Source organism: Phyllobates terribilis, unplaced genomic scaffold (genome assembly GCF_046119375.1).
Source record: "Phyllobates terribilis strain yellow unplaced genomic scaffold, ASM4611937v1 Scaffold_12__6_contigs__length_324123572, whole genome shotgun sequence".
Classification (NCBI taxonomy): Eukaryota; Metazoa; Chordata; class Amphibia; order Anura; family Dendrobatidae; genus Phyllobates; species Phyllobates terribilis.
In genome coordinates, this window is record NW_027362772.1 from 84,157,261 (window position 1) to 84,184,149 (window position 26,889).

Below are 26,889 nucleotides of genomic sequence, written 5' to 3' on the forward strand. Positions count from 1 at the left end.
CAGAGGTCTGTACACAGTGATAGTGATGTAACTGTGATCTATATACACATCAGAGATCTGTACACAGTGATAATGATGTAACTGTGATCTATATACACATCAGAGATCTGTACACAGTGATAATGATGTAACTGTGATCTATATACACATCAGAGGTCTGTACACAGTGATAATGATGTAACTGTGATCTATATACACATCAGAGGTCTATACACAGTGATAATGATGTAACTGTGATCTATATACACATCAGAGATCTGTACACAGTGATAGTGATGTAACTGTGATCTATATACACATCAGAGGTCTGTACACAGTGATAATGATGTAACTGTGATCTATATACACATCAGAGATCTGTACACAGTGATAATGATGTAACTGTGATCTATATACACATCAGAGGTCTGTACACAGTGATAATGATGTAACTGTGATCTATATACACATCAGAGATCTGTACACAGTGATAATGATGTAACTGTGATCTATATACACATCAGAGGTCTGTACACAGTGATAATGATGTAACTGTGATCTATATACACATCAGAGATCTGTACACAGTGATAATGATATAACTGTGATCTATATACACATCAGAGATCTGTACACAGTGATAATGATGTAACTGTGATCTATATACACATCAGAGATCTATACACAGTGATAATGATGTAACTGTGATCTATATACACATCAGAGGTCTATACACAGTGATAATGATGTAACTGATCTATATACACATCAGAGATCTGTACACAGTGATAATGATGTAACTGTGATCTATATACACATCAGAGGTCTATACACAGTGATAGTGATGTAACTGTGATCTATATACACATCAGAGATCTATACACAGTGATAGTGATGTAACTGTGATCTATATACACATCAGAGATCTATACACAGTGATAATGATGTAACTGTGATCTATATACACATCAGAGGTCTGTACACAGTGATAATGATGTAACTGTGATCTATATACACATCAGAGGTCTGTACACAGTGATAGTGATGTAACTGTGATCTATATACACATCAGAGGTCTATACACAGTGATAATGATGTAACTGATCTATATACACATCAGAGATCTGTACACAGTGATAATGATGTAACTGTGATCTATATACACATCAGAGGTCTATACTCAGTGATAATGATGTAACTGTGATCTATATACACATCAGAGATCTGTACACAGTGATAATGATGTAACTGTGATCTATATACACATCAGAGGTCTATACACACTGATAGTGATGTAACTGTGATCTATATACACATCAGAGATCTAAACACAGTGATAGTGATGTAACTGTGATCTATATACACATCAGAGATCTATACACAGTGATAATGATGTAACTGTGATCTATATACACATCAGAGGTCTATACACAGTGATAGTGATGTAACTGTGATCTATATACACATCAGAGATCTATACACAGTGATAGTGATGTAACTGTGATCTATATACACATCAGAGGTCTATACACAGTGATAATGATGTAACTGTGATCTATATACACATCAGAGGTCTATACACAGTGATAATGATGTAACTGTGATCTATATACACATCAGAGGTCTGTACACAGTGATAATGATGTAACTGATCTATAAACACATCAGAGGTCTATACACAGTGATAATGATGTAACTGTGATCTATATACACATCAGAGGTCTATACACAGTGATAATGATGTAACTGTGATCTATATACACATCAGAGGTCTATACACAGTGATAGTGATGTAACTGTGATCTATATACACATCAGAGATCTATACACAGTGATAATGATGTAACTGTGATCTATATACACATCAGAGATCTGTACACAGTGATAATGATGTAACTGTGATCTATATACACATCAGAGGTCTATACACAGTGATAATGATGTAACTGTGATCTATATACACATCAGAGGTCTATACACAGTGATAGTGATGTAACTGTGATCTATATACACATCAGAGGTCTGTACACAGTGATAATGATGTAACTGTGATCTATATACACATCAGAGATCTGTACACAGTGATAATGATGTAACTGTGATCTATATACACATCAGAGGTCTGTACACAGTGATAGTGATGTAACTGTGATCTATATACACATCAGAGGTCTATACACAGTGATAGTGATGTAACTGTGATCTATATACACATCAGAGGTCTATACACAGTGATAATGATGTAACTGTGATCTATATACACATCAGAGATCTGTACACAGTGATAATGATGTAACTGTGATCTATATACACATCAGAGGTCTGTACACAGTGATAGTGATGTAACTGTGATCTATATACACATCAGAGGTCTATACACAGTGAAAATGATGTAACTGTGATCTATATACACATCAGAGGTCTGTACACAGTGATAATGATGTAACTGTGATCTATATACACATCAGAGATCTGTACACAGTGATAATGATGTAACTGTGATCTATATACACATCAGAGATCTGTACACAGTGATAGTGATGTAACTGTGATCTATATACACATCAGAGATCTGTACACAGTGATAGTGATGTAACTATGATCTATATACACATCAGAGATCTGTACACAGTGATAGTGATGTAACTGTGATCTATATACACATCAGAGGTCTGTACACAGTGATAATGATGTAACTGTGATCTATATACACATCAGAGGTCTGTACACAGTGATAGTGATGTAACTGTGATCTATATACACATCAGAGATCTGTACACAGTGATAATGATGTAACTGTGATCTATATACACATCAGAGGTCTATACACAGTGATAATGATGTAACTGTGATCTATATACACATCAGAGGTCTATACACAGTGATAGTGATGTAACTGTGATCTATATACACATCAGAGGTCTATACACAGTGATAGTGATGTAACTGTGATCTATATACACATCAGAGGTCTGTACACAGTGATAGTGATGTAACTGTGATCTATATACACATCAGAGGTCTATACACAGTGATAGTGATGTAACTGTGATCTATATACACATCAGAGGTCTGTACACAGTGATAATGATGTAACTGTGATCTATATACACATCAGAGGTCTGTACACAGTGATAGTGATGTAACTGTGATCTATATACACATCAGAGATCTGTACACAGTGATAATGATGTAACTGTGATCTATATACACATCAGAGGTCTATACACAGTGATAGTGATGTAACTGTGATCTATATACACATCAGAGGTCTATACACAGTGATAGTGATGTAACTGTGATCTATATACACATCAGAGATCTGTACACAGTGATAATGATGTAACTGTGATCTATATACACATCAGAGGTCTGTACACAGTGATAATGATGTAACTGTGATCTATATACACATCAGAGGTCTGTACACAGTGATAATGATGTAACTGTGATCTATATACACATCAGAGGTCTGTACACAGTGATAATGATGTAACTGTGATCTATATACACATCAGAGGTCTGTACACAGTGATAATGATGTAACTGTGATCTATATACACATCAGAGGTCTATACACAGTGATAATGATGTAACTGTGATCTATATACACATCAGAGATCTGTACACAGTGATAATGATGTAACTGTGATCTATATAATACATCAGAGATCTGTACACAGTGATAATGATGTAACTGTGATCTATATACACATCAGAGATCTGTACACAGTGATAATGATGTAACTGTGATCTATATACACATCAGAGGTCTATACACAGTGATAGTGATGTAACTGTGATCTATATACACATCAGAGGTCTATACACAGTGATAGTGATGTAACTGTGATCTATATACACATCAGAGGTCTATACACAGTGATAATGATGTAACTGTGATCTATATACACATCAGAGATCTATACACAGTGATAATGATGTAACTGTGATCTATATACACATCAGAGGTCTGTACACAGTGATAATGATGTAACTGTGATCTATATACACATCAGAGGTCTATACACAGTGATAGTGATGTAACTGTGATCTATATACACATCAGAGGTCTATACACAGTGATAGTGATGTAACTGTGATCTATATACACATCAGAGGTCTATACACAGTGATAATGATGTAACTGTGATCTATATAATACATCAGAGATCTGTACACAGTGATAGTGATGTAACTGTGATCTATATACACATCAGAGGTCTGTACACAGTAATAGTGATGTAACTGTGATCTATATACACATCATAGGTCTATACACAGTGATAATGATGTAACTGTGATCTATATACACATCAGAGATCTATACACAGTGATAATGATGTAACTGTGATCTATATACACATCAGAGGTCTGTACACAGTGATAATGATGTAACTGTGATCTATATACACATCAGAGATCTGTACACAGTGATAATGATGTAACTGTGATCTATATACACATCAGAGATCTGTACACAGTGGTAATGATGTAACTGTGATCTATATACACATCAGAGATCTATACACAGTGATAATGATGTAACTGTGATCTATATACACATCAGAGGTCTGTACACAGTGATAATGATGTAACTGTGATCTATATACACATCAGAGATCTGTACACAGTGATAATGATGTAACTGTGATCTATATACACATCAGAGGTCTGTACACAGTGATAATGATGTAACTGTGATCTATATACACATCAGAGGTCTATACACAGTGATAGTGATGTAACTGTGATCTATATACACATCAGAGGTCTATACACAGTGATAATGATGTAACTGTGATCTATATACACATCAGAGATCTGTACACAGTGATAATGATGTAACTGTGATCTATATACACATCAGAGGTCTGTACACAGTGATAATGATGTAACTGTGATCTATATACACATCAGAGGTCTATACACAGTGATAGTGATGTAACTGTGATCTATATACACATCAGAGGTCTATACACAGTGATAATGATGTAACTGTGATCTATATACACATCAGAGATCTGTACACAGTGATAATGATGTAACTGTGATCTATATACACATCAGAGGTCTATACACAGTGATAGTGATGTAACTGTGATCTATATACACATCAGAGGTCTGTACACAGTGATAATGATTTAACTGTGATCTATATACACATCAGAGATCTGTACACAGTGATAATGATGTAACTGTGATCTATATACACATCAGAGATCTGTACACAGTGGTAATGATGTAACTGTGATCTATATACACATCAGAGGTCTATACACAGTGATAGTGATGTAACTGTGATCTATATACACATCAGAGGTCTATACACAGTGATAGTGATGTAACTGTGATCTATATACACATCAGAGGTCTGTACACAGTGATAGTGATGTAACTGTGATCTATATACACATCAGAGGTCTGTACACAGTGATAGTGATGTAACTGTGATCTATATACACATCAGAGATCTGTACACAGTGATAGTGATGTAACTGTGATCTATATACACATCAGAGATCTGTACACAGTGATAATGATGTAACTGTGATCTATATACACATCAGAGGTCTATACACAGTGATAATGATGTAACTGTGATCTATATACACATCAGAGGTCTATACACAGTGATAATGATGTAACTGTGATCTATATACACATCAGAGGTCTATACACAGTGATAATGATGTAACTGTGATCTATATACACATCAGAGGTCTATACACAGTGATAGTGATGTAACTGTGATCTATATACACATCAGAGATCTGTATACAGTGATAATGATGTAACTGTGATCTATATACACATCAGAGGTCTATACACAGTGATAGTGATGTAACTGTGATCTATATACACATCAGAGGTCTATACACAGTGATAATGATGTAACTGTGATCTATATACACATCAGAGATCTGTACACAGTGATAATGATGTAACTGTGATCTATATACACATCAGAGATCTATACACAGTGATAATGATGTAACTGTGATCTATATACACATCAGAGATCTGTACACAGTGATAATGATGTAACTGTGATCTATATACACATCAGAGGTCTGTACACAGTGATAGTGATGTAACTGTGATCTATATACACATCAGAGGTCTATACACAGTGATAGTGATGTAACTGTGATCTATATACACATCAGAGGTCTATACACAGTGATAGTGATGTAACTGTGATCTATATACACATCAGAGGTCTATACACAGTGATAATGATGTAACTGTGATCTATATACACATCAGAGATCTATACACAGTGATAATGATGTAACTGTGATCTATATACACATCAGAGGTCTATACACAGTGATAATGATGTAACTGTGATCTATATACACATCAGAGATCTGTACACAGTGATAATGATGTAACTGTGATTTATATACACATCAGAGATCTGTACACAGTGATAGTGATGTAACTGTGATCTATATACACATCAGAGGTCTATACACAGTGATAATGATGTAACTGTGATCTATATACACATCAGAGTCTATACACAGTGATAATGATGTAACTGTGATTATATACACATCAGAGATCTATACACAGTGATAATGATGTAACTGTGATCTATATACACATCAGAGGTCTATACACAGTGATAATGATGTAACTGTGATCTATATACACATCAGAGATCTGTACACAGTGATAATGATGTAACTGTGATCTATATACACATCAGAGGGTCTATACACAGTGATAATGATGTAACTGTGATCTATATACACATCAGAGATCTATACACAGTGATAATGATGTAACTGTGATCTACATACACATCAGAGGTCTGTACACAGTGATAATGATGTAACTGTGATCTATATACACATCAGAGATCTGTACACAGTGATAATGATGAAACTGTGATCTATATACACATCAGAGATCTGTACACAGTGATAATGATGTAACTGTGATCTATATACACATCAGAGATCTATACACAGTGATAGTGATGTAACTGTGATCTATATACACATCAGAGATCTATACACAGTGATAATGATGTAACTGTGATCTATATACACATCAGAGGTCTATACACAGTGATAATGATGTAACTGTGATCTATATACACATCAGAGATCTATACACAGTGATAATGATGTAACTGTGATCTACATACACATCAGAGGTCTATACACAGTGATAATGATGTAACTGTGATCTATATACACATCAGAGATCTATACACAGTGATAATGATGTAACTGTGATCTATATACACATCAGAGGTCTATACACAGTGATAGTGATGTAACTGTGATCTATATACACATCAGAGGTCTATACACAGTGATAATGATGTAACTGTGATCTATATACACATCAGAGATCTGTACACAGTGATAATGATGTAACTGTGATCTATATACACATCAGAGATCTATACACAGTGATAATGATGTAACTGTGATCTATATACACATCAGAGGTCTGTACACAGTGATAATGATGTAACTGTGATCTATATACACATCAGAGGTCTATACACAGTGATAGTGATGTAACTGTGATCTATATACACATCAGAGGTCTATACACAGTGATAATGATGTAACTGTGATCTATATACACATCAGAGATCTGTACACAGTGATAATGATGTAACTGTGATCTATATACACATCAGAGATCTGTACACAGTGATAATGATGTAACTGTGATCTATATACACATCAGAGATCTATACACAGTGATAATGATGTAACTGTGATCTATATACACATCAGAGGTCTGTACACAGTGATAATGATGTAACTGTGATCTATATACACATCAGAGGTCTATACACAGTGATAGTGATGTAACTGTGATCTATATACACATCAGAGGTCTATACACAGTGATAGTGATGTAACTGTGATCTATATACACATCAGAGGTCTGTACACAGTGATAATGATGTAACTGTGATCTATATACACATCAGAGGTCTGTACACAGTGATAGTGATGTAACTGTGATCTATATACACATCAGAGGTCTGTACACAGTGATAGTGATGTAACTGTGATCTATATACACATCAGAGGTCTATACACAGTGATAGTGATGTAACTGTGATCTATATACACATCAGAGATCTGTACACAGTGATAGTGATGTAACTGTGATCTATATACACATCAGAGGTCTATACACAGTGATAATGATGTAACTGTGATCTATATACACATCAGAGGTCTATACACAGTGATAGTGATGTAACTGATCTATATACACATCAGAGATCTGTATACAGTGATAATGATGTAACTGTGATCTATATACACATCAGAGGTCTATACACAGTGATAGTGATGTAACTGATCTATATACACATCAGAGGTCTATACACAGTGATAATGATGTAACTGTGATCTATATACACATCAGAGATCTGTACACAGTGATAATGATGTAACTGTGATCTATATACACATCAGAGATCTATACACAGTGATAATGATGTAACTGTGATCTATATACACATCAGAGATCTGTACACAGTGATAATGATGTAACTGTGATCTATATATACACATCAGAGGTCTGTACACAGTGATAATGATGTAACTGTGATCTATATATACACATCAGAGATCTGTACACAGTGATAATGATGTAACTGTGATCTATATACACATCAGAGGTCTATACACAGTGATAATGATGTAACTGTGATCTATATACACATCAGAGGTCTATACACAGTGATAGTGATGTAACTGTGATCTATATACACATCAGAGGTCTATACACAGTGATAATGATGTAACTGTGATTTATATACACATCAGAGATCTATACACAGTGATAATGATGTAACTGTGATCTATATACACATCAGAGGTCTATACACAGTGATAATGATGTAACTGTGATCTATATACACATCAGAGATCTGTACACAGTGATAATGATGAAACTGTGATCTATATACACATCAGAGATCTGTACACAGTGATAATGATGTAACTGTGATCTATATACACATCAGAGATCTATACACAGTGATAGTGATGTAACTGTGATCTATATACACATCAGAGATCTATACACAGTGATAATGATGTAACTGTGATCTATATACACATCAGAGGTCTATACACAGTGATAATGATGTAACTGTGATCTATATACACATCAGAGGTCTATACACAGTGATAATGATGTAACTGTGATCTATATACACATCAGAGATCTGTACACAGTGATAATGATGTAACTGTGATCTATATACACATCAGAGGTCTATACACAGTGATAATGATGTAACTGTGATCTATATACACATCAGAGATCTATACACAGTGATAATGATGTAACTGTGATCTATATACACATCAGAGGTCTATACACAGTGATAATGATGTAACTGTGATCTATATATACACATCAGAGATCTGTACACAGTGATAATGATGAAACTGTGATCTATATACACACAGAGATATATACACAGTGATAATGATGTACCTGTGATCTATATACACATCAGAGATCTATACACAGTGATAATGATGTAACTGTGATCTATATACACATCAGAGATCTATACACAGTGATAGTGATGTAACTGTGATCTATATACACATCAGAGATCTATACACAGTGATAATGATGTAACTGTGATCTATATACACATCAGAGGTCTATACACAGTGATAATGATGTAACTGTGATCTATATACACATCAGAGGTCTATACACAGTGATAATGATGTAACTGTGATCTATATACACATCAGAGATCTGTACACAGTGATAATGATGTAACTGTGATCTATATACACATCAGAGGTCTATACACAGTGATAATGATGTAACTGTGATCTATATACACATCAGAGGTCTGTACACAGTGATAGTGATGTAACTGTGATCTATATACACATCAGAGGTCTATACACAGTGATAATGATGTAACTGTGATCTATATACACATCAGAGATCTGTACACAGTGATAATGATGAAACTGTGATCTATATACACATCAGAGATATATACACAGTGATAATGATGTACCTGTGATCTATATACACCATCAGAGATCTATACACAGTGATAATGATGTAACTGTGATCTACATACACATCAGAGGTCTATACACAGTGATAATGATGTAACTGTGATCTATATACACATCAGAGATCTGTACACAGTGATAATGATGTAACTGTGATCTATATACACATCAGAGATCTGTACACAGTGATAATGATGTAACTGTGATCTATATACACATCAGAGATCTATACACAGTGATAATGATGTAACTGTGATCTATATACACATCAGAGGTCTATACACAGTGATAATGATGTAACTGTGATCTATATACACATCAGAGATCTATACACAGTGATAATGATGTAACTGTGATCTATATACACATCAGAGATCTATACACAGTGATAATGATGTAACTGTGATCTATATACACATCAGAGGTCTGTACACAGTGATAATGATGTAACTGTGATCTATATACACATCAGAGATCTGTACACAGTGATAGTGATGTAACTGTGATCTATATACACATCAGAGGTCTATACACAGTGATAATGATGTAACTGTGATCTATATACACATCAGAGATCTGTACACAGTGATAATGATGTAACTGTGATCTATATACACATCAGAGATCTATACACAGTGATAATGATGTAACTGTGATCTATATACACATCAGAGGTCTGTACACAGTGATAATGATTTAACTGTGATCTATATACACATCAGAGGTCTATACACAGTGATAGTGATGTAACTGTGATCTATATACACATCAGAGGTCTATACACAGTGATAATGATGTAACTGTGATCTATATACACATCAGAGATCTGTACACAGTGATAATGATGTAACTGTGATCTATATACACATCAGAGATCTGTACACAGTGATAATGATGTAACTGTGATCTATATACACATCAGAGATCTATACACAGTGATAATGATGTAACTGTGATCTATATACACATCAGAGGTCTATACACAGTGATAATGATGTAACTGTGATCTATATACACATCAGAGGTCTATACAGCAGTGATAGTGATGTAACTGTGATCTATATACACATCAGAGGTCTGTACACAGTGATAATGATGTAACTGTGATCTATATACACATCAGAGGTCTGTACACAGTGATAGTGATGTAACTGTGATCTATATACACATCAGAGGTCTGTACACAGTGATAGTGATGTAACTGTGATCTATATACACATCAGAGGTCTATACACAGTGATAGTGATGTAACTGTGATCTATATACACATCAGAGATCTGTACACAGTGATAGTGATGTAACTGTGATCTATATACACATCAGAGGTCTATACACAGTGATAATGATGTAACTGTGATCTATATACACATCAGAGGTCTATACACAGTGATAGTGATGTAACTGATCTATATACACATCAGAGATCTGTATACAGTGATAATGATGTAACTGTGATCTATATACACATCAGAGGTCTATACACAGTGATAGTGATGTAACTGATCTATATACACATCAGAGGTCTATACACAGTGATAATGATGTAACTGTGATCTATATACACATCAGAGATCTATACACAGTGATAATGAAGTAACTGTGATCTATATACACATCAGAGATCTGTACACAGTGATAATGATGTAACTGTGATCTATTATACACATCAGAGATCTATAACACAGTGATAATGTAATGATGTAACTGTGATCTATATTCACATCAAGGTCTAACACACACAGTGATAAAGATGTAACTGTGATCTAATACACTTCAGAGGTCTATACACAGTGATAATGCTGTAACTGTGATTTATATACACATCAGAGTCTATCCACAGTGATAATGCTGTACTGTGATTCTATACACATCAGAGGTCTATACACAGTGATATGATGTAACTGTGATTTATATACACATCAGAGGTCTATACACAGTGATAATGATGTAACTTGTGATCTATATACACATCAGAGGTCTATACACAGTGATAATGATGTAACTGTGATCTATATACACATCAGAGGTCTATACACAGTGATAATGATGTAACTGTGATCTATATACACATCAGAGGTCTATACACAGTGATAATGATGTAACTGTGATCTATATACACATCAGAGGTCTATACACAGTGATAATGATGTAACTGTGATCTATATACACATCAGAGGTCTATACACAGTGATAATGATGTAACTGTGATCTATATACACATCAGAGATCTATACACAGTGATAATGATGTAACTGTGATCTATATACACATCAGAGGTCTATACACAGTGATAATGATGTAACTGTGATCTATATACACATCAGAGATCTATACACAGTGATAATGATGTAACTGTGATCTATATACACATCAGAGATCTATACACAGTGATAATGATGTAACTGTGATCTATATACACATCAGAGGTCTATACACAGTGATAATGATGTAACTGTGATCTATATACACATCAGAGAATCTATACACAGTGATAATGATGTAACTGTGATCTATATACACATCAGAGATCTGTACACAGTGATAATGATGTAACTGTGATCTATATACACATCAGAGATCTATACACAGTGATAATGATGTAACTGTGATCTATATACACATCAGAGGTCTATACACAGTGATAATGATGTAACTGTGATCTATATACACATCAGAGGTCTATACACAGTGATAATGATGTAACTGTGATCTATATACACATCAGAGATCTGTACACAGTGATAATGATGTAACTGTGATCTATATACACATCAGAGGTCTATACACAGTGATAATGATGTAACTGTGATCTATATACACATCAGAGATCTATACACAGTGATAATGATGTAACTGTGATCTATATACACATCAGAGGTCTATACACAGTGATAATGATGTAACTGTGATCTATATACACATCAGAGGTCTGTACACAGTGATAGTGATGTAACTGTGATCTATATACACATCAGAGGTCTATACACAGTGATAATGATGTAACTGTGATCTATATACACATCAGAGGTCTGTACACAGTGATAGTGATGTAACTGTGATCTATATACACATCAGAGATCTATACACAGTGATAATGATGTAACTGTGATCTATATACACATCAGAGATCTGTACACAGTGATAATGATGAAACTGTGATCTATATACACATCAGAGATCTATACACAGTGATAATGATGTACCTGTGATCTATATACACATCAGAGATCTATACACAGTGATAATGATGTAACTGTGATCTATATACACATCAGAGATCTGTACACAGTGATAATGATGAAACTGTGATCTATATACACATCAGAGATCTATACACAGTGATAATGATGAAACTGTGATCTATATACACAGAGATCTGTACACAGTGATAATGATGTAACTGTGATCTATATACACATCAGAGATCTATACACAGTGATAGTGATGTAACTGTGATCTATATACACATCAGAGATCTGTACACAGTGATAATGATGTAACTGTGATCTATATACACATCAGAGATCTGTACACAGTGATAATGATGAAACTGTGATCTATATACACATCAGAGATCTGTACACAGTGATAATGATGAAACTGTGATCTATATACACAGAGATCTGTACACAGTGATAATGATGTAACTGTGATCTATATACACATCAGAGATCTATACACAGTGATAGTGATGTAACTGTGATCTATATACACATCAGAGATCTATACACAGTGATAATGATGTAACTGTGATCTATATACACATCAGAGATCTGTACACAGTGATAATGATGTAACTGTGATCTATATACACATCAGAGATCTATACACAGTGATAATGATGTAACTGTGATCTATATACACATCAGAGGTCTATACACAGTGATAATGATGTAACTGTGATCTATATACACATCAGAGATCTATACACAGTGATAATGATGTAACTGTGATCTATATACACATCAGAGATCTATACACAGTGATAATGATGTAACTGTGATCTATATACACATCAGAGGTCTGGTACACAGTGATAATGATGTAACTGTGATCTATATACACATCAGAGATCTGTACACAGTGATAGTGATGTAACTGTGATCTATATACACATCAGAGATCTATACACAGTGATGATGATGTAACTGTGATCTATATACACATCAGAGGTCTGTACACAGTGAGAATGATGTAACTGTGATCTATATACACATCAGAGATCTGTACACAGTGATAATGATGTAACTGTGATCTATATACACATCAGAGGTCTATACACAGTGATAATGATGTAACTGTGATCTATATACACATCAGAGGTCTATACACAGTGATAATGATGTAACTGTGATCTATATACACATCAGAGGTCTGTACACAGTGATAGTGATGTAACTGTGATCTATATACACATCAGAGATCTATACACAGTGATAATGATGTAACTGTGATCTATATACACATCAGAGGTCTGTACACAGTGATAATGATGTAACTGTGATCTATATACACATCAGAGATCTGTACACAGTGATAGTGATGTAACTGTGATCTATATACACATCAGAGATCTATACATAGTGATGATGATGTAACTGTGATCTATATACACATCAGAGGTCTGTACACAGTGATAATGATGTAACTGTGATCTATATACACATCAGAGGTCTGTACACAGTGATAATGATGTAACTGTGATCTATATACACATCAGAGATCTGTACACAGTGATAATGATGTAACTGTGATCTATATACACATCAGAGGTCTATACACAGTGATAATGATGTAACTGTGATCTATATACACATCAGAGATCTGTACACAGTGATAATGATGTAACTGTGATCTATATACACATCAGAGGTCTGTATACAGTGATAATGATGTAACTGTGATCTCTGTACACATCAGAGTATGTGTGGAGGGGCCGCTCTTCTGTATGGAGGGGGCATTCCCGTTTATAGAGTGGGCTCTCCCGTGTATATGTGGCACCCCTGAGGGTTCAGTCGCCACAGGGGTACTGCACCTCAGACCGAGGTGTGGTATCTCCTCTCCGAGGTAAGGAAGGAGCATCTATCGGGACCCCACCACATCCATCCAACACTACACCACTCCTGTCCTGAGGGGGGCTTATAGGCACCAGAGTGCTGCCCCAGCCGGGTTAAGAGGAGATGGGGGGAACCAAAGATAGCCGGAACCATGTAGTGGGTGAGGGTGGAGGACGTACTTTTTGTTACACCACAAAATTCATATTTAATAAACAGCCATCTTGGGCTTATGGTCTTTGATTGTGATCTTCATCACTGAACGTGGCTCTCAACCTGCAGTTGATGGGGACACGGTCCTCGTACTCTGGCCTTGAGACGAGGAGCGGGCAAGAGTTAACGGCTGTCTCTACCTGGTCAAGGTCCCTACCCAAGAAGGCCTGGAGGGGAGCAGAGGAGACAAGCTCCACAGGCAAAAGGATCCCAGGGGGATGCAGACGGAGCGGCATACGCCACCTGTCCTCACTATTCTGGCCTAGCCAGAGGAACTCCTGCTGCAAAAGGGGTACCGGCCCCGATATCTGACTCTGTCACTTCAAGTCTCAGTCGGAGAAGCCCGGAGGCTCAGTGGATCCCACCGGGTAACGGATGGAGCGGAGTTGCCACCCATACCCTTGTTCTGTGCATAGTCCAGAGGGAGACCCAGCCTTGTAACACACACCACATGCGGACAGGAGAGGACCTAGTGGGAAAGTCTAGGAACACTCTGGTGCAGGGGGTCCTGATTGATGCACCCGAACTACCCGGAGTGTGCTGAACCCCTTCCTGGTGGCCGCTGAGGAGCAAGGAGAAGCCTTGCAGCTGACACCTTACTTCGTGAGTAAAGCTTGGAAGACTGCATCCATTGCCTCCGGTTCCTTAGTGCAACGCGGCACCGCACCACATCTCCTACTACTACTCCCCTGATCCGTTCTCTCTGCCCTGAGGCCCTGCTCCGCCTGTGGGGAGTAGTACCATCTTCTGCTGCCACTACATCCCGCCTCAGAGGACTGCCGCAGCGCTGGTGGTGAATCACCAGGCACCACAGGTGGCGTAGTCATCAAATCCACTCGATTACCACCAAACCCTGAAAGCCCATTAAATCTTTTATGTGACGGCCCTGGGCACGGAACGGGTCCAGGCCACGGCTACAACCCCCCAAACATCTGACCCGGCTCCAAGTACCCCCATCTCCCAGGGTGGGCTGTGAGCGTCACATATGGAGGGGGCTCTCCTGTGTGTGGAGGGGGCGCTCCCGTGTATGGAGTGGGCGCCCCCCGTGTATGGAGTGGGCACTCCTGTGTGTGGAGGGGGCGCTCCCTTGTCTGAAGGGGGCGCTCTTGTGGCGCCCTGCTGTGCACTGGTGCCACAGAACCCAGAAGGGTGCATGGATGGACTTCTCCACAAGAGGGCCTCACACATTCACACATCTCCACCCTACCACCTCAGACCAGCACAAGGAGCCCGTTAGGGATATATATATGGAGGGTGGACCCAGGCAGCTTAGTTTTTAGTTTTTTTAGTCAGACAGAGAGAGCAGCGAAGAGGCAGCACGCTGGCTGCTGTGCTTAGGCGAGCCAAGGCCTACAGCACGAGTGAAGGCCTAGTGAGGGCACTGAGTGTGGCCGAAGGCGAGAGGAGAAGGAAGTAGCGAGGGGGCAGAAGAGCATACCAGGCTCACCCCGAGATATATACCGGACACCGGGTCCGCGCCTACGGGGTCCCTTATACCCAGTAGGGACCACCAGAACCCCTGGAGGACTACAGGTCCCAGGTTTACCAAACGCTGACTACAGTACCAGGGCTAGGAGTCACGGAGGCCCCAGCAACCAGGGAGAGTGATCTCCAGCAGAAGGCCCTACCACCAGATCAGCAGGTGCAGAGAGAGACAGTAACCAAGCTAGGCCCAGCTCCAGGCAGGCCAGAAGCTTAGCAAGTAAAGCCACGGATCAGGAGGCCCTATCCCCGCTCACTGGGGAGAGTCCAAAAGTGCACCCTTCATCCGGAGTACCCTGGACCGTGTGCATCATCACCAGTAAAGGTACTGAAGCTTACCCCCGTGTGAGTGTCCGTCTTTCCTCCAGGACCGTCCTGCCGTCTCTCCCCTGCACCACCATCCATTACACCCCACGCTCCACCTGTGGGGAGCCGTTCCATCACAAGCTGCCCTACCATCTGCCTCAGAGGACTGCTCCGCAGCGGCGGCCCCTCCCTTTAGCCGCATTCCACAGGTGGCGTCATGAACTTTCCAAATTCCCTATAAATAACCATCCCCCTTTTCATTGAGCGCCCTGGGTCACGGCCACCGTGATATTCCCCATACCGCCACCCATAGGCCCGGCTGTCGAGTACCCCACGGCCCAGGGTCACGTCACTCTCGTGTATGGAGGGGGTGCTCCCGCGTATGGAAAGGGCGCTGCCGTGTGTGAAGGGGGCGTTCCCGCGTGTGGAGGGGGCGTTTCCGCGTGTGGAGGGTGCGCTCTCGTGTGTGGAGGGGGCGCTCCCGTGTGTGGAGGGGGCGCTCCGGTGTATGGAGGGGGCGTTCCCGTGTATGGAGGGGGCGCTCCCGTGTATGGAGGGGGCGTTCCCGCGTGTGGAGGCAGCGCTCTTGCGTGTGGAGGGGGAATTCCCGTGTGTGGAGGGGGCGTTCCCGCTTGTGGAGGGGGCGCTCTCGTGTGTGGAGGGGGCGCTCCCGTGTGTGGAGGGGGCGCTCCCGTGTATAGAGGGGCGCTCCCGTGTATGGAGGGGGCGCTCCCGTGTATGGAGGGGTGCTCCCGTGTATGGAGGGGCGCTCCCGTGTATGGAGGGGGCGCTACTGTGTGTGGAGGGGGCGCTCCCGTGTGTGGAGGGGGCGCTCCCGTGTATAGAGGGGCGCTCCCGTGTATGGAGGGGGCGCTCCCGTGTATGGAGGGGTGCTCCCGTGTAGGGAGGGGCGCTCCCGTGTATGGAGGGGGCGCTCCCGTGTATGGAGGGGGCGCTACTGTGTGTGGGGGGGGGGCGTTCCCGCGTGTGGAGGAGGCGTTCCCGCGTGTGGAGGGGGCACTCTCGCGCGTGGAAGGGGCTCTCCCGCGTGTGGTGGGGGCGCTCCCGTGTATGGAGGGGGCGCTCTCGTGTATGGAGTGGGCACTCCTGTGTGTGGAGGCGGCGTTCCCGCGTGTGGAGGGGGCGCTCTCGTGTGTGGAGGGGGCGTTCCTGCGTGTGGAGTGGGCGCTCCCGTGTGTGGAGGGGGCGCTCTCATGTGTGGAGGGGGAGTTCCAGCGTGTGGAGGGGGCGCTCTCGTGTGTGGAGGGGGCGCTCCCGTGTGTGGAGGGACCGCTTCTGTGTGTGGAGGGGGCTCTCCCGTGTATGGAGGGGGCGTTCCCGTGTGTGGAGGGGGCGCTCTCATGTGTGGAGGGGGCGCTCCCGTGTATGGAGGGGGCGCTCCCGCGTATGGAGGGAGCGCTCCCGTATATGGAGGGGGCGCTCCCGTGTATGGAGGGGCGCTCCCGTTGTATGGAGGGGCGCTCCCGTGTATGGAGGGGGCGCTCTCGTGTATGGAGTGGACGCTCCCGTGTATGGAGTGGGCGCTCTTGTGTGTGGAGGGGGCACTCTCGTGTGGAGGGGGCGCTCCCGTGTATGGAGGGGGCGCTCCTGTGTATGGAGGGGGTGCTCTTGTGTATGGAGGGGGCGCTCCCGTGTATGGAGGGGGCGCTCCCGTGTATGGAAGGGGCGCTCTCGCGTATGGAGTGGGCGCTCGTGTGTGGAGGGGGCGCTCTCGTGTGGAGGGGGCGCTCCCGTGTATGGAGGGGGCGCTCCTGTGTATGGAGGGGGCGCTCTCGTGTATGGAGGGGGCGCTCCCGTGTATGGAGGGGGCGCTCCCGTGTATGGAAGGGGAGCTCTCGCGTATGGAGTGGGCGCTCTCGTGCATGGAGGGGGCGCTCTCGTGTATGGAGGGGGCGTTCCCGTGTGTGGAGGGGGCGTTCCTGGGATATCATTCGTATTCCTTGTATTGTCAATGATCACCTTGTGGATTGTGACTTGTTTTTGGTGACAGCTTTTGGCTTTTACCAAGTTGGAGGCACAGGTATTGAGCGTGCACAGGTATTGAGCATGCACAGGTATTGAGCGTCCACAGGTATTGAGCGTGCACAGGCATTGAGCGTGCACAGGTATTAAGCGTGCACAGGTATTGAGCGTGCACAGGTATTGAGCGTCCACAGGTATTGAGCGTGCACAGGTATTGAGTGTCCACAGGTATTGAGCGTGCACAGGTATTGAGCGTGGCCAGGTAATGATCGTGCACAGGTATTGAGCGTCCACAGTTATTGAGCGTCCACAGGTATTGAGCGTGCACAGGCATTAAGCGTGCACAGGTATTGAGCGTGCACAGGTATTGAGTGTGCACAGGTATTGAGCGTGCACAGGTATCGAGCGTTCACAGGTATTGAGCGTGCACAGGTATTGAGCGTCCACAGGTATTGAGCGTGCACAGGTACTGAGCGTCCACAGGTATTGAGCGTCCACAGGTATTGAGCGTGCACAGGTATTGAGCGTGCACAGGTATTGAGCGTGCACAGGTATCGAGCGTTCACAGGTATTGAGCGTGCACAGGTATTGAGCGTCCACAGGTATTGAGCGTGCACAGGTACTGAGCGTCCACAGGTATTGAGCGTCCACAGGTATTGAGCGTGCACAGGTATTGAGCGTGCACAGGTATTGAGCGTCCACAGGTATTGAGCGTGCACAGGTACTGAGCGTCCACAGGTATTGAGCGTCCACAGGTATTGAGCGTGCACAGGTATTGAGCGTGCACAGGTATTGAGCGTCCACAGGTATCGAGCGTTCACAGGTATTGAGCGTGCACAGGTATTGAGCGTCCACAGGTATTGAGCGTGCACAGGTACTGAGCGTCCACAGGTATTGAGCGTGCACAGGTATTGAGCGTGCACAGGTATTGAGCGTTCACAGGTATTGAGCGTGCACAGGTACTGAGCGTCCACAGGTGACTGCACCAGGAGACACATGACAGCACCACAGTTACATCCAGGGCAGTAGGTCCAGTAGATCACTTGTGGTCAGTGATCTGTCAGGCCTACATCTCCAAGGTGAATAGTGTATTACAGTAGGAGGATGCCCCTAGAACGTAGTGCCGGAAGCTCAGCTGTGTGTAGCCGAGCACCTGAAGAACGCGGTCACAGACAGGTACAGCAATAGACAAATTCTGGAGAATGATGGAGAATCCCTGACTGCAGGAGAAGGCCTCTGTCTACACCGACCCCATCCGCAAACACCCCCTCCACCTTCCGATACCTGATTGTGTCCCCAATGTGATTCTCCACATGCAGAGGCCTAGAGCAATGGCAGGGGCCATCTCCATCCTCCTGTCTCCCCCGCTCTTCACATTCGTAGGGTATCGAGGGTACAACACATAATTAGTGCTTAGGAACATTATATCTGACATATCATGACCTTTCCACCCTCCGACATTTCCCATCCACTATACATCTTGTCATAGTGGAAATGTCACCACCAGACAAGGAGGATCCACTTACGGTGACAAGGAGGATATCAAGGCCTTGGGTCCATGGCGAGAATCCGGTGAGCAGCTCCTCTGCGACGACGGTCTATGGATCTCCAGGAGCTCGGCCGGATGCAGGTCACTGGATGGCAGGAATCTGCAGACCAACAGACAGGAATAATCAGGGGGTCCGGCACCTCGGATTCAGCAGCTTTTAATTATAGCTCAGACACAAAGAGAGAAGCTCTGACTCAGAGGAGAGAAGCTTCCTAATTGGCACATGGTCCTGATGGCAGGCTCTGGGTGCAGGCTCTGGGTGCAGGCTCTGGGTGCAGGCTCTGGGTGCAGGCTCTGGGTGCAGGCTCTGGGTGCAGGCACTGCATCCTTCCTCTCCTGCGCTGCCATCCCTTGTGATGCTGCAGAGCATTTGTAAAGCTGGGATGGACATGGACTGAATACTAATACATCATCAGCCAGTGAGACATTCATGTGAGATCCTGGGGAGCGGAGAGGACAGAGGCAGGAAAGAAAGGGGAGAGAGAAAGAGGGAGGAGGGAGGCTGCATGCAGGCGAGGGATGCAGCCATGGAGGATTCCTCCAGCAGGGAATGGCTGGGAAGCAATGGCTGGATGGCGCCAGCTTACCCTGCCCGTGACTGCAGCACATCCAGAAGGTGGAAGCCCCCGGAATGCAGATGTGGACATCGATTCCTCCAGCCCCGGATTACATCTGCATTGTAATTAAGTGGCGAGTGGAGAAGTGAGTGTTCTTATGAGCATGTGCACATGTGTCAGCCGGAGGAGGAGGAGGAGGACCCAGCGCTGCCCAGCATCCATCAAGGGTAGCCACTGGCAGGGACGGATCACACTACCACGGGTATCACAATACCACGGGTATCACAGTACCACTCACCACTGGCAGAGATGAATCACAGTGCCGCTATCACAGTACCACAAATATCACAGTACCACTCATCACTGGCATGGACGGATCACACTACCACGGGTATCACAGTACCACGGGTATCACAGTACCACTCATCACCAGCAGGGACGGATCACAGTACCACGGGTATCACAGTACCACAGGTATCACAGTACCACTCACCACTGGCAGGGTCGGATCACAGTGCCGCTATCACAGTACCACAAATATCACAGTACCACTCATCACCAGCAGGGACGGATCACAGTACCACGGGTATCACAGTACCACGGGTATCACAGTACCACTCATCACCAGCAGGGACGGATCACAGTACCACGGGTATCACAGTACCACTCATCACCAGCAGGGACGGATCACAGTACCACGGGTATCACAGTACCACAGGTATCACAGTACCACTCACCACTGGCAGGGTCGGATCACAGTGCCGCTATCACAGTACCACAAATATCACAGTACCACTCATCACCAGCAGGGACGGATCACAGTACCACGGGTATCACAGTACCACGGGTATCACAGTACCACTCATCACCAGCAGGGACGGATCACAGTACCACGGGTATCACAGTACCACTCATCACCAGCAGGGACGGATCACAGTACCACGGGTATCACAGTACCACAGGTATCACAGTACCACTCACCACTGGCAGGGTCGGATCACAGTGCCGCTATCACAGTACCACAAATATCACAGTACCACTCATCACCAGCAGGGACGGATCACAGTACCACGGGTATCACAGTACCACGGGTATCACAGTACCACTCATCACCAGCAGGGACGGATCACAGTACCACGGGTATCACAGTACCACTCATCACCAGCAGGGACGGATCACAGTACCACGGGTATCACAGTACCACGGGTATCACAGTACCACAGGTATCACAGTACGACTCATCACTGGCAGGTACAGATCACAGTGCCGCTATCACAGTACCACGGGTATCACAGTACCACTCATCACTGGCAGGTACAGATTACAGTGCCGCTACCACAGTACCACGGGTATCACAGTACCACTCATCACTGGCAGGTACAGATCACAGTGCCGCTATCACAGTACCACGGGTATCACAGTACCACTCATCACTGGCAGGTACAGATTACAGTGCCGCTACCACAGTACCACGGGTATCACAGTACCACGGGTATCACAGTACCACTCATCACTGGCAGGTACAGATCACAGTGCCGCTATCACAGTACCACGGGTATCACAGTACCTCGGATATCACAGTACCACTCATCACTGGCAGGTACAGATCACAGTGCTGCTATCACAGTACCTCGGGTATCACAGTACCACGGGTATCACAGTACCACTCATCACTGGCAGGTACAGATCACAGTGCCGCTATCACAGTACCTCGGGTATCACAGTACCACGGGTATCACAGTACCACTCATCACTGGCAGGTACAGATCACAGTGCCTCTATCACAGTACCACGGGTATCACAGTACCACTCACGACTGGCAGAGATGAATCACAGTGCCGCTATCACAGTACCACAAATATCACAGTACCACTCATCACTGGCATGGACGGATCACACTACCACGGGTATCACAGTACCACGGGTATCACAGTACCACTCATCACCAGCAGGGACGGATCACAGTACCTCGGGTATCACAGTACCACGGGTATCACAGTACCACTCATCACTGGCAGGTACAGATCACAGTGCCGCTATCACAGTACCACGGGTATCACAGTACCACTCACCACTGGCAGGTACAGATCACAGTGCTGCTATCACAGTACCTCGGGTATCACAGTACCACGGGTATCACAGTACCACTCATCACTGGCAGGTACAGATCACAGTGCCGCTATCACAGTACCTCGGGTATCACAGTACCACAGGTATCACAGTACCACTCATCACTGGCAGGTACAGATCACAGTGCCGCTATCACAGTACCACGGGTATCACAGTACTTCGAATATCACAGTACCACTCATCACTGGCAGGTACAGATCACAGTGCTGCTATCACAGTACCTCGGGTATCACAGTACCACGGGTATCACAGTACCACTCATCACTGGCAGGTACAGATCACAGTGCCGCTATCACAGTACCTCGGGTATCACAGTACCACGGGTATCACAGTACCACTCATCACTGGCAGGTACAGATCACAGTGCCTCTATCACAGTACCACGGGTATCACAGTACCTCGGATATCACAGTACCACTCATCACTGGCAGGTACAGATCACAGTGCTGCTATCACAGTACCTCGGGTATCACAGTACCACGGGTATCACAGTACCACTCATCACTGGCAGGGACAGATCACAGTGCCGCTATCACAGTACCTCGGGTATCACAGTACCACGGGTTTCACAGTACCACTCATCACTGGCAGGTACAGATCACAGTGCCGCTATCTCAGTACTACGGGTATCACAGTACCACTCACCACTGGCAGAGATGAATCACAGTGCCGCTTTCACAGTACCACTCACCACTGGCAGGGTCGGATCACAGTGCCGCTATCACAGTACCACGAATATCACAGTACCACTCATCACTGGCATGGACAGTTTACACTGCCGGTATCACAGTACCACGATGTGACGATACAACTTAAAATCTTAATTAGCCAGACGATTACATTTGTTCATCCAAGAGAAATACCTTTTTGTGTTATATTAGAGACTAGCTATTTAGCCCGTTCTACGCCCGGGTGGCGATCGTTTTTATTGGTATATGGTCTCCCATGCTGGTATGTGCTGCCCCCATCCTGGTATTTGTGCTCCCCAATCCTGTTCCTCTATCCTGTTATGTGCTGCCCTCATCCCTATCCTGGTATGCATGGCTCCCCTCATCCCTATCCTGGTATGCATGGCACCCCTCACCCCCAATCCTGGTATGCATGGCATCCCTCACCCCCAATCCTGGTATGCATGGCACCCCTCATCCCCAATCCTGGTATGCATGGCACCCCTCACCCCCAATCCTGGTATGCATGACACCCCTCATCCCCAATCCTGGTATGCATGGCACCCCTCATCCCCAATCCTGGTATGCATGGCACCCCTCACCCCCAATCCTGGTATGCATGGCACTCCTCATCCCCAATCCTGGTATGCATGTGACTCGCCCCCTGGGCCGTGTGGGGAACCCGGAACCGGGCCTTTTGTGGGATGCTGGGGTTGTAGTCTCCGTGGCGGTGACCCGGTCCCGTGGCTCAGGGTGGTCAAACCAGTGGCAGTCTTTATAGGGTTTTTTTATGGTTTTAATTTCTGACTACGCCACCCGTGGATCGCGGTCAAGGTGTACCGCCGCTGCGAAGCAGACCGCTGAGGCTGGTGTTGTGTGCGCAGCAGAGAATGGGATAACTCCCCACGGGAGGAGTATAGCCTCAGGGCAGTAAGTGTATATGATGGGAGTGATGGTGCACGGGCGTCCCAGTACTAGTAGTGCTGACGCGGTGAGAAAGCTCAGAGACAAGGTGTTGCAGTTCAGGTTCTTTACTCACAGTTCTCATCCAGGTCACTTGTGCACAGATAGGACCGCCCGAGCCGTGCTGCGTCCACCAGGCAGGGGGCTCGATCAACCCCCAGGCAATTCCGGAGTGTGGCACAGGACTCCCTTCTATCCTTTCGTCAGCCATGCCCCACCAGTGACACTACCTCTGTCCAGCTGCCTCGGGTCTTCTCCTGGGAGGACTGGGTGTCCACTTCCCTGACCCTATGTGGTGTGCCTTTCTAGTAGGTGTAGTGAGGGATCGCACCAGTAAATAGTCACGACCGCCGGTTCTTGGTTAAGGATTAGTCACCTCCACCAACTTGGGATCCGGTACCCTGTTCTGCCAACCCGTCACCCGCAATCTCCTGGGTCCTTAGGGTTCCTTCTGCCTTCGTGTCTCTGGGCCTCTCTTGGTGTTCTGTTCCTTTCTGTTCCTTTCTGTTTCTGTTCCCTTCTTCTGGCTCTGGCCTTCACTCTAGGCCTGCCTCGTGGAGCTGGGCCCAGACTGAGCCACAGCTCCCTGTCAGCCCTCTCTGGCCGAACTCCTTCTCCTTTCTTCCAGTGCTGGCTGGGCCTCACAGGCTAGGCCCTGCTCTGTCACTTCCTCTCTCAGACTGAACACTGTTCTAAGATGGTGCCCACCTTATATACCTCCCTCTCTGTGTATGAGCCCAGGTGACTTGCAACCAATGGGCTCCTACCTATGCCCAGAAACCCAACCCCTATCTGCTCCTACATCACTGGGTTTTCCTCCCCCCTCCCCACTCCAGCCAGGGACATGTTCTGTTGTGCCTGCATTACTGTACTAATGGGAGCACCGTTGAGCTGTCCCCCGGAAATGGGGTGTGTGTGATGCATGCAGCTAACTGAGTCCCGGTCCACACACCATCCTTACCCGGGAGTGGGATATCACACCTCTGGTTGAGGTGCAATACCTCTGTAGCGACTGAACCCACGGGGCGCTACACATGGCACCCCTCATCCCCAATCCTGGTATGCGTGGCATCCCTCACTCCCAATCCTGGTATGCATGGCACCCCTCATCCCCCAGTCCTGGTATGCATGGCACCCCTCACCCTCAATCCTGGTATGCATGATACCCCTCATCCCCAATCCTGGCATGCATGGCACCCCTCATCCCCAATCCTGGTATGCATGATACCCCTCACCCCCAATCCTGGTATGCATGGCACCCCTCACCCCCAATCCTGGTATGCATGATACCCTTCATCCCCAATCCTGGTATGTATGGTACCCCTCACTCCCAATCCTGGTATGCATGGCACCCCTCATCCCCCAGTCCTGGTATGCATGGCACCCCTCATCCCCAATCCTGGTATGCATGGCACCCCTCCTCCCCAATCCTGGTATGCATGGCACCCCTCCTCCCCAATCCTGGTATGCATGGCACCCCTCATCCCCAATCCTGGAATGTATGGCACCCCTCACTCCCAATCCTGGTATGCACGGCACCCCTCATCCCCAATCCTGGTATGCATGGCACCCCTCATTCCCAATCCTGGTATGCATGGCACCCCTCATCCCCAATCCTGGTATGCATGGCACCCCTCATCCCCAATCCTGGTATGCATGGCACCCCTCATCCCCAATCCTGGTTTGCATGGCACCCTTCATCCCCAATCCTGGTTTGCATGGCACTCCTCATCCCCAATCCTGGTTTGCATGGCACTCCTCATCCCCAATCCTGGTATACATGGCACCCCTCATCCCCAATCCTGGTATACATGGCACCCCATCTCTCATCCTGGTATGCGTGGCCCCCTCATCCCAAATTTGATATACATGGCACCCCTCATCCCATTCCTGGTATGTATGGCACCCTTCATCCCCCAATCCTGGAATGCATGGCACTCCTCATCCCTCATCCTG

At 44.4% G+C, this 26,889-nt stretch overlaps 1 protein-coding gene across 1 annotated transcript in view; it reads right to left on the reverse strand.

Moving 5' to 3' along the window:
- Positions 1 to 21,354, reverse strand: part of LRRC4B (leucine rich repeat containing 4B) — a 443,022-nt gene extending 421,668 nt beyond the window's left edge. Inside the window, exons 1-2 of the mRNA XM_073656020.1 lie at positions 21,203 to 21,354; positions 20,593 to 20,715 (exon numbers count right to left, since the gene is read on the reverse strand). The gene's annotated coding sequence lies outside the window, so the exon portion shown is untranslated. The remainder of the gene's footprint in view (positions 1 to 20,592; positions 20,716 to 21,202) is intronic.
- Between the last annotated feature and the right edge of the window lie 5,535 nt (positions 21,355 to 26,889).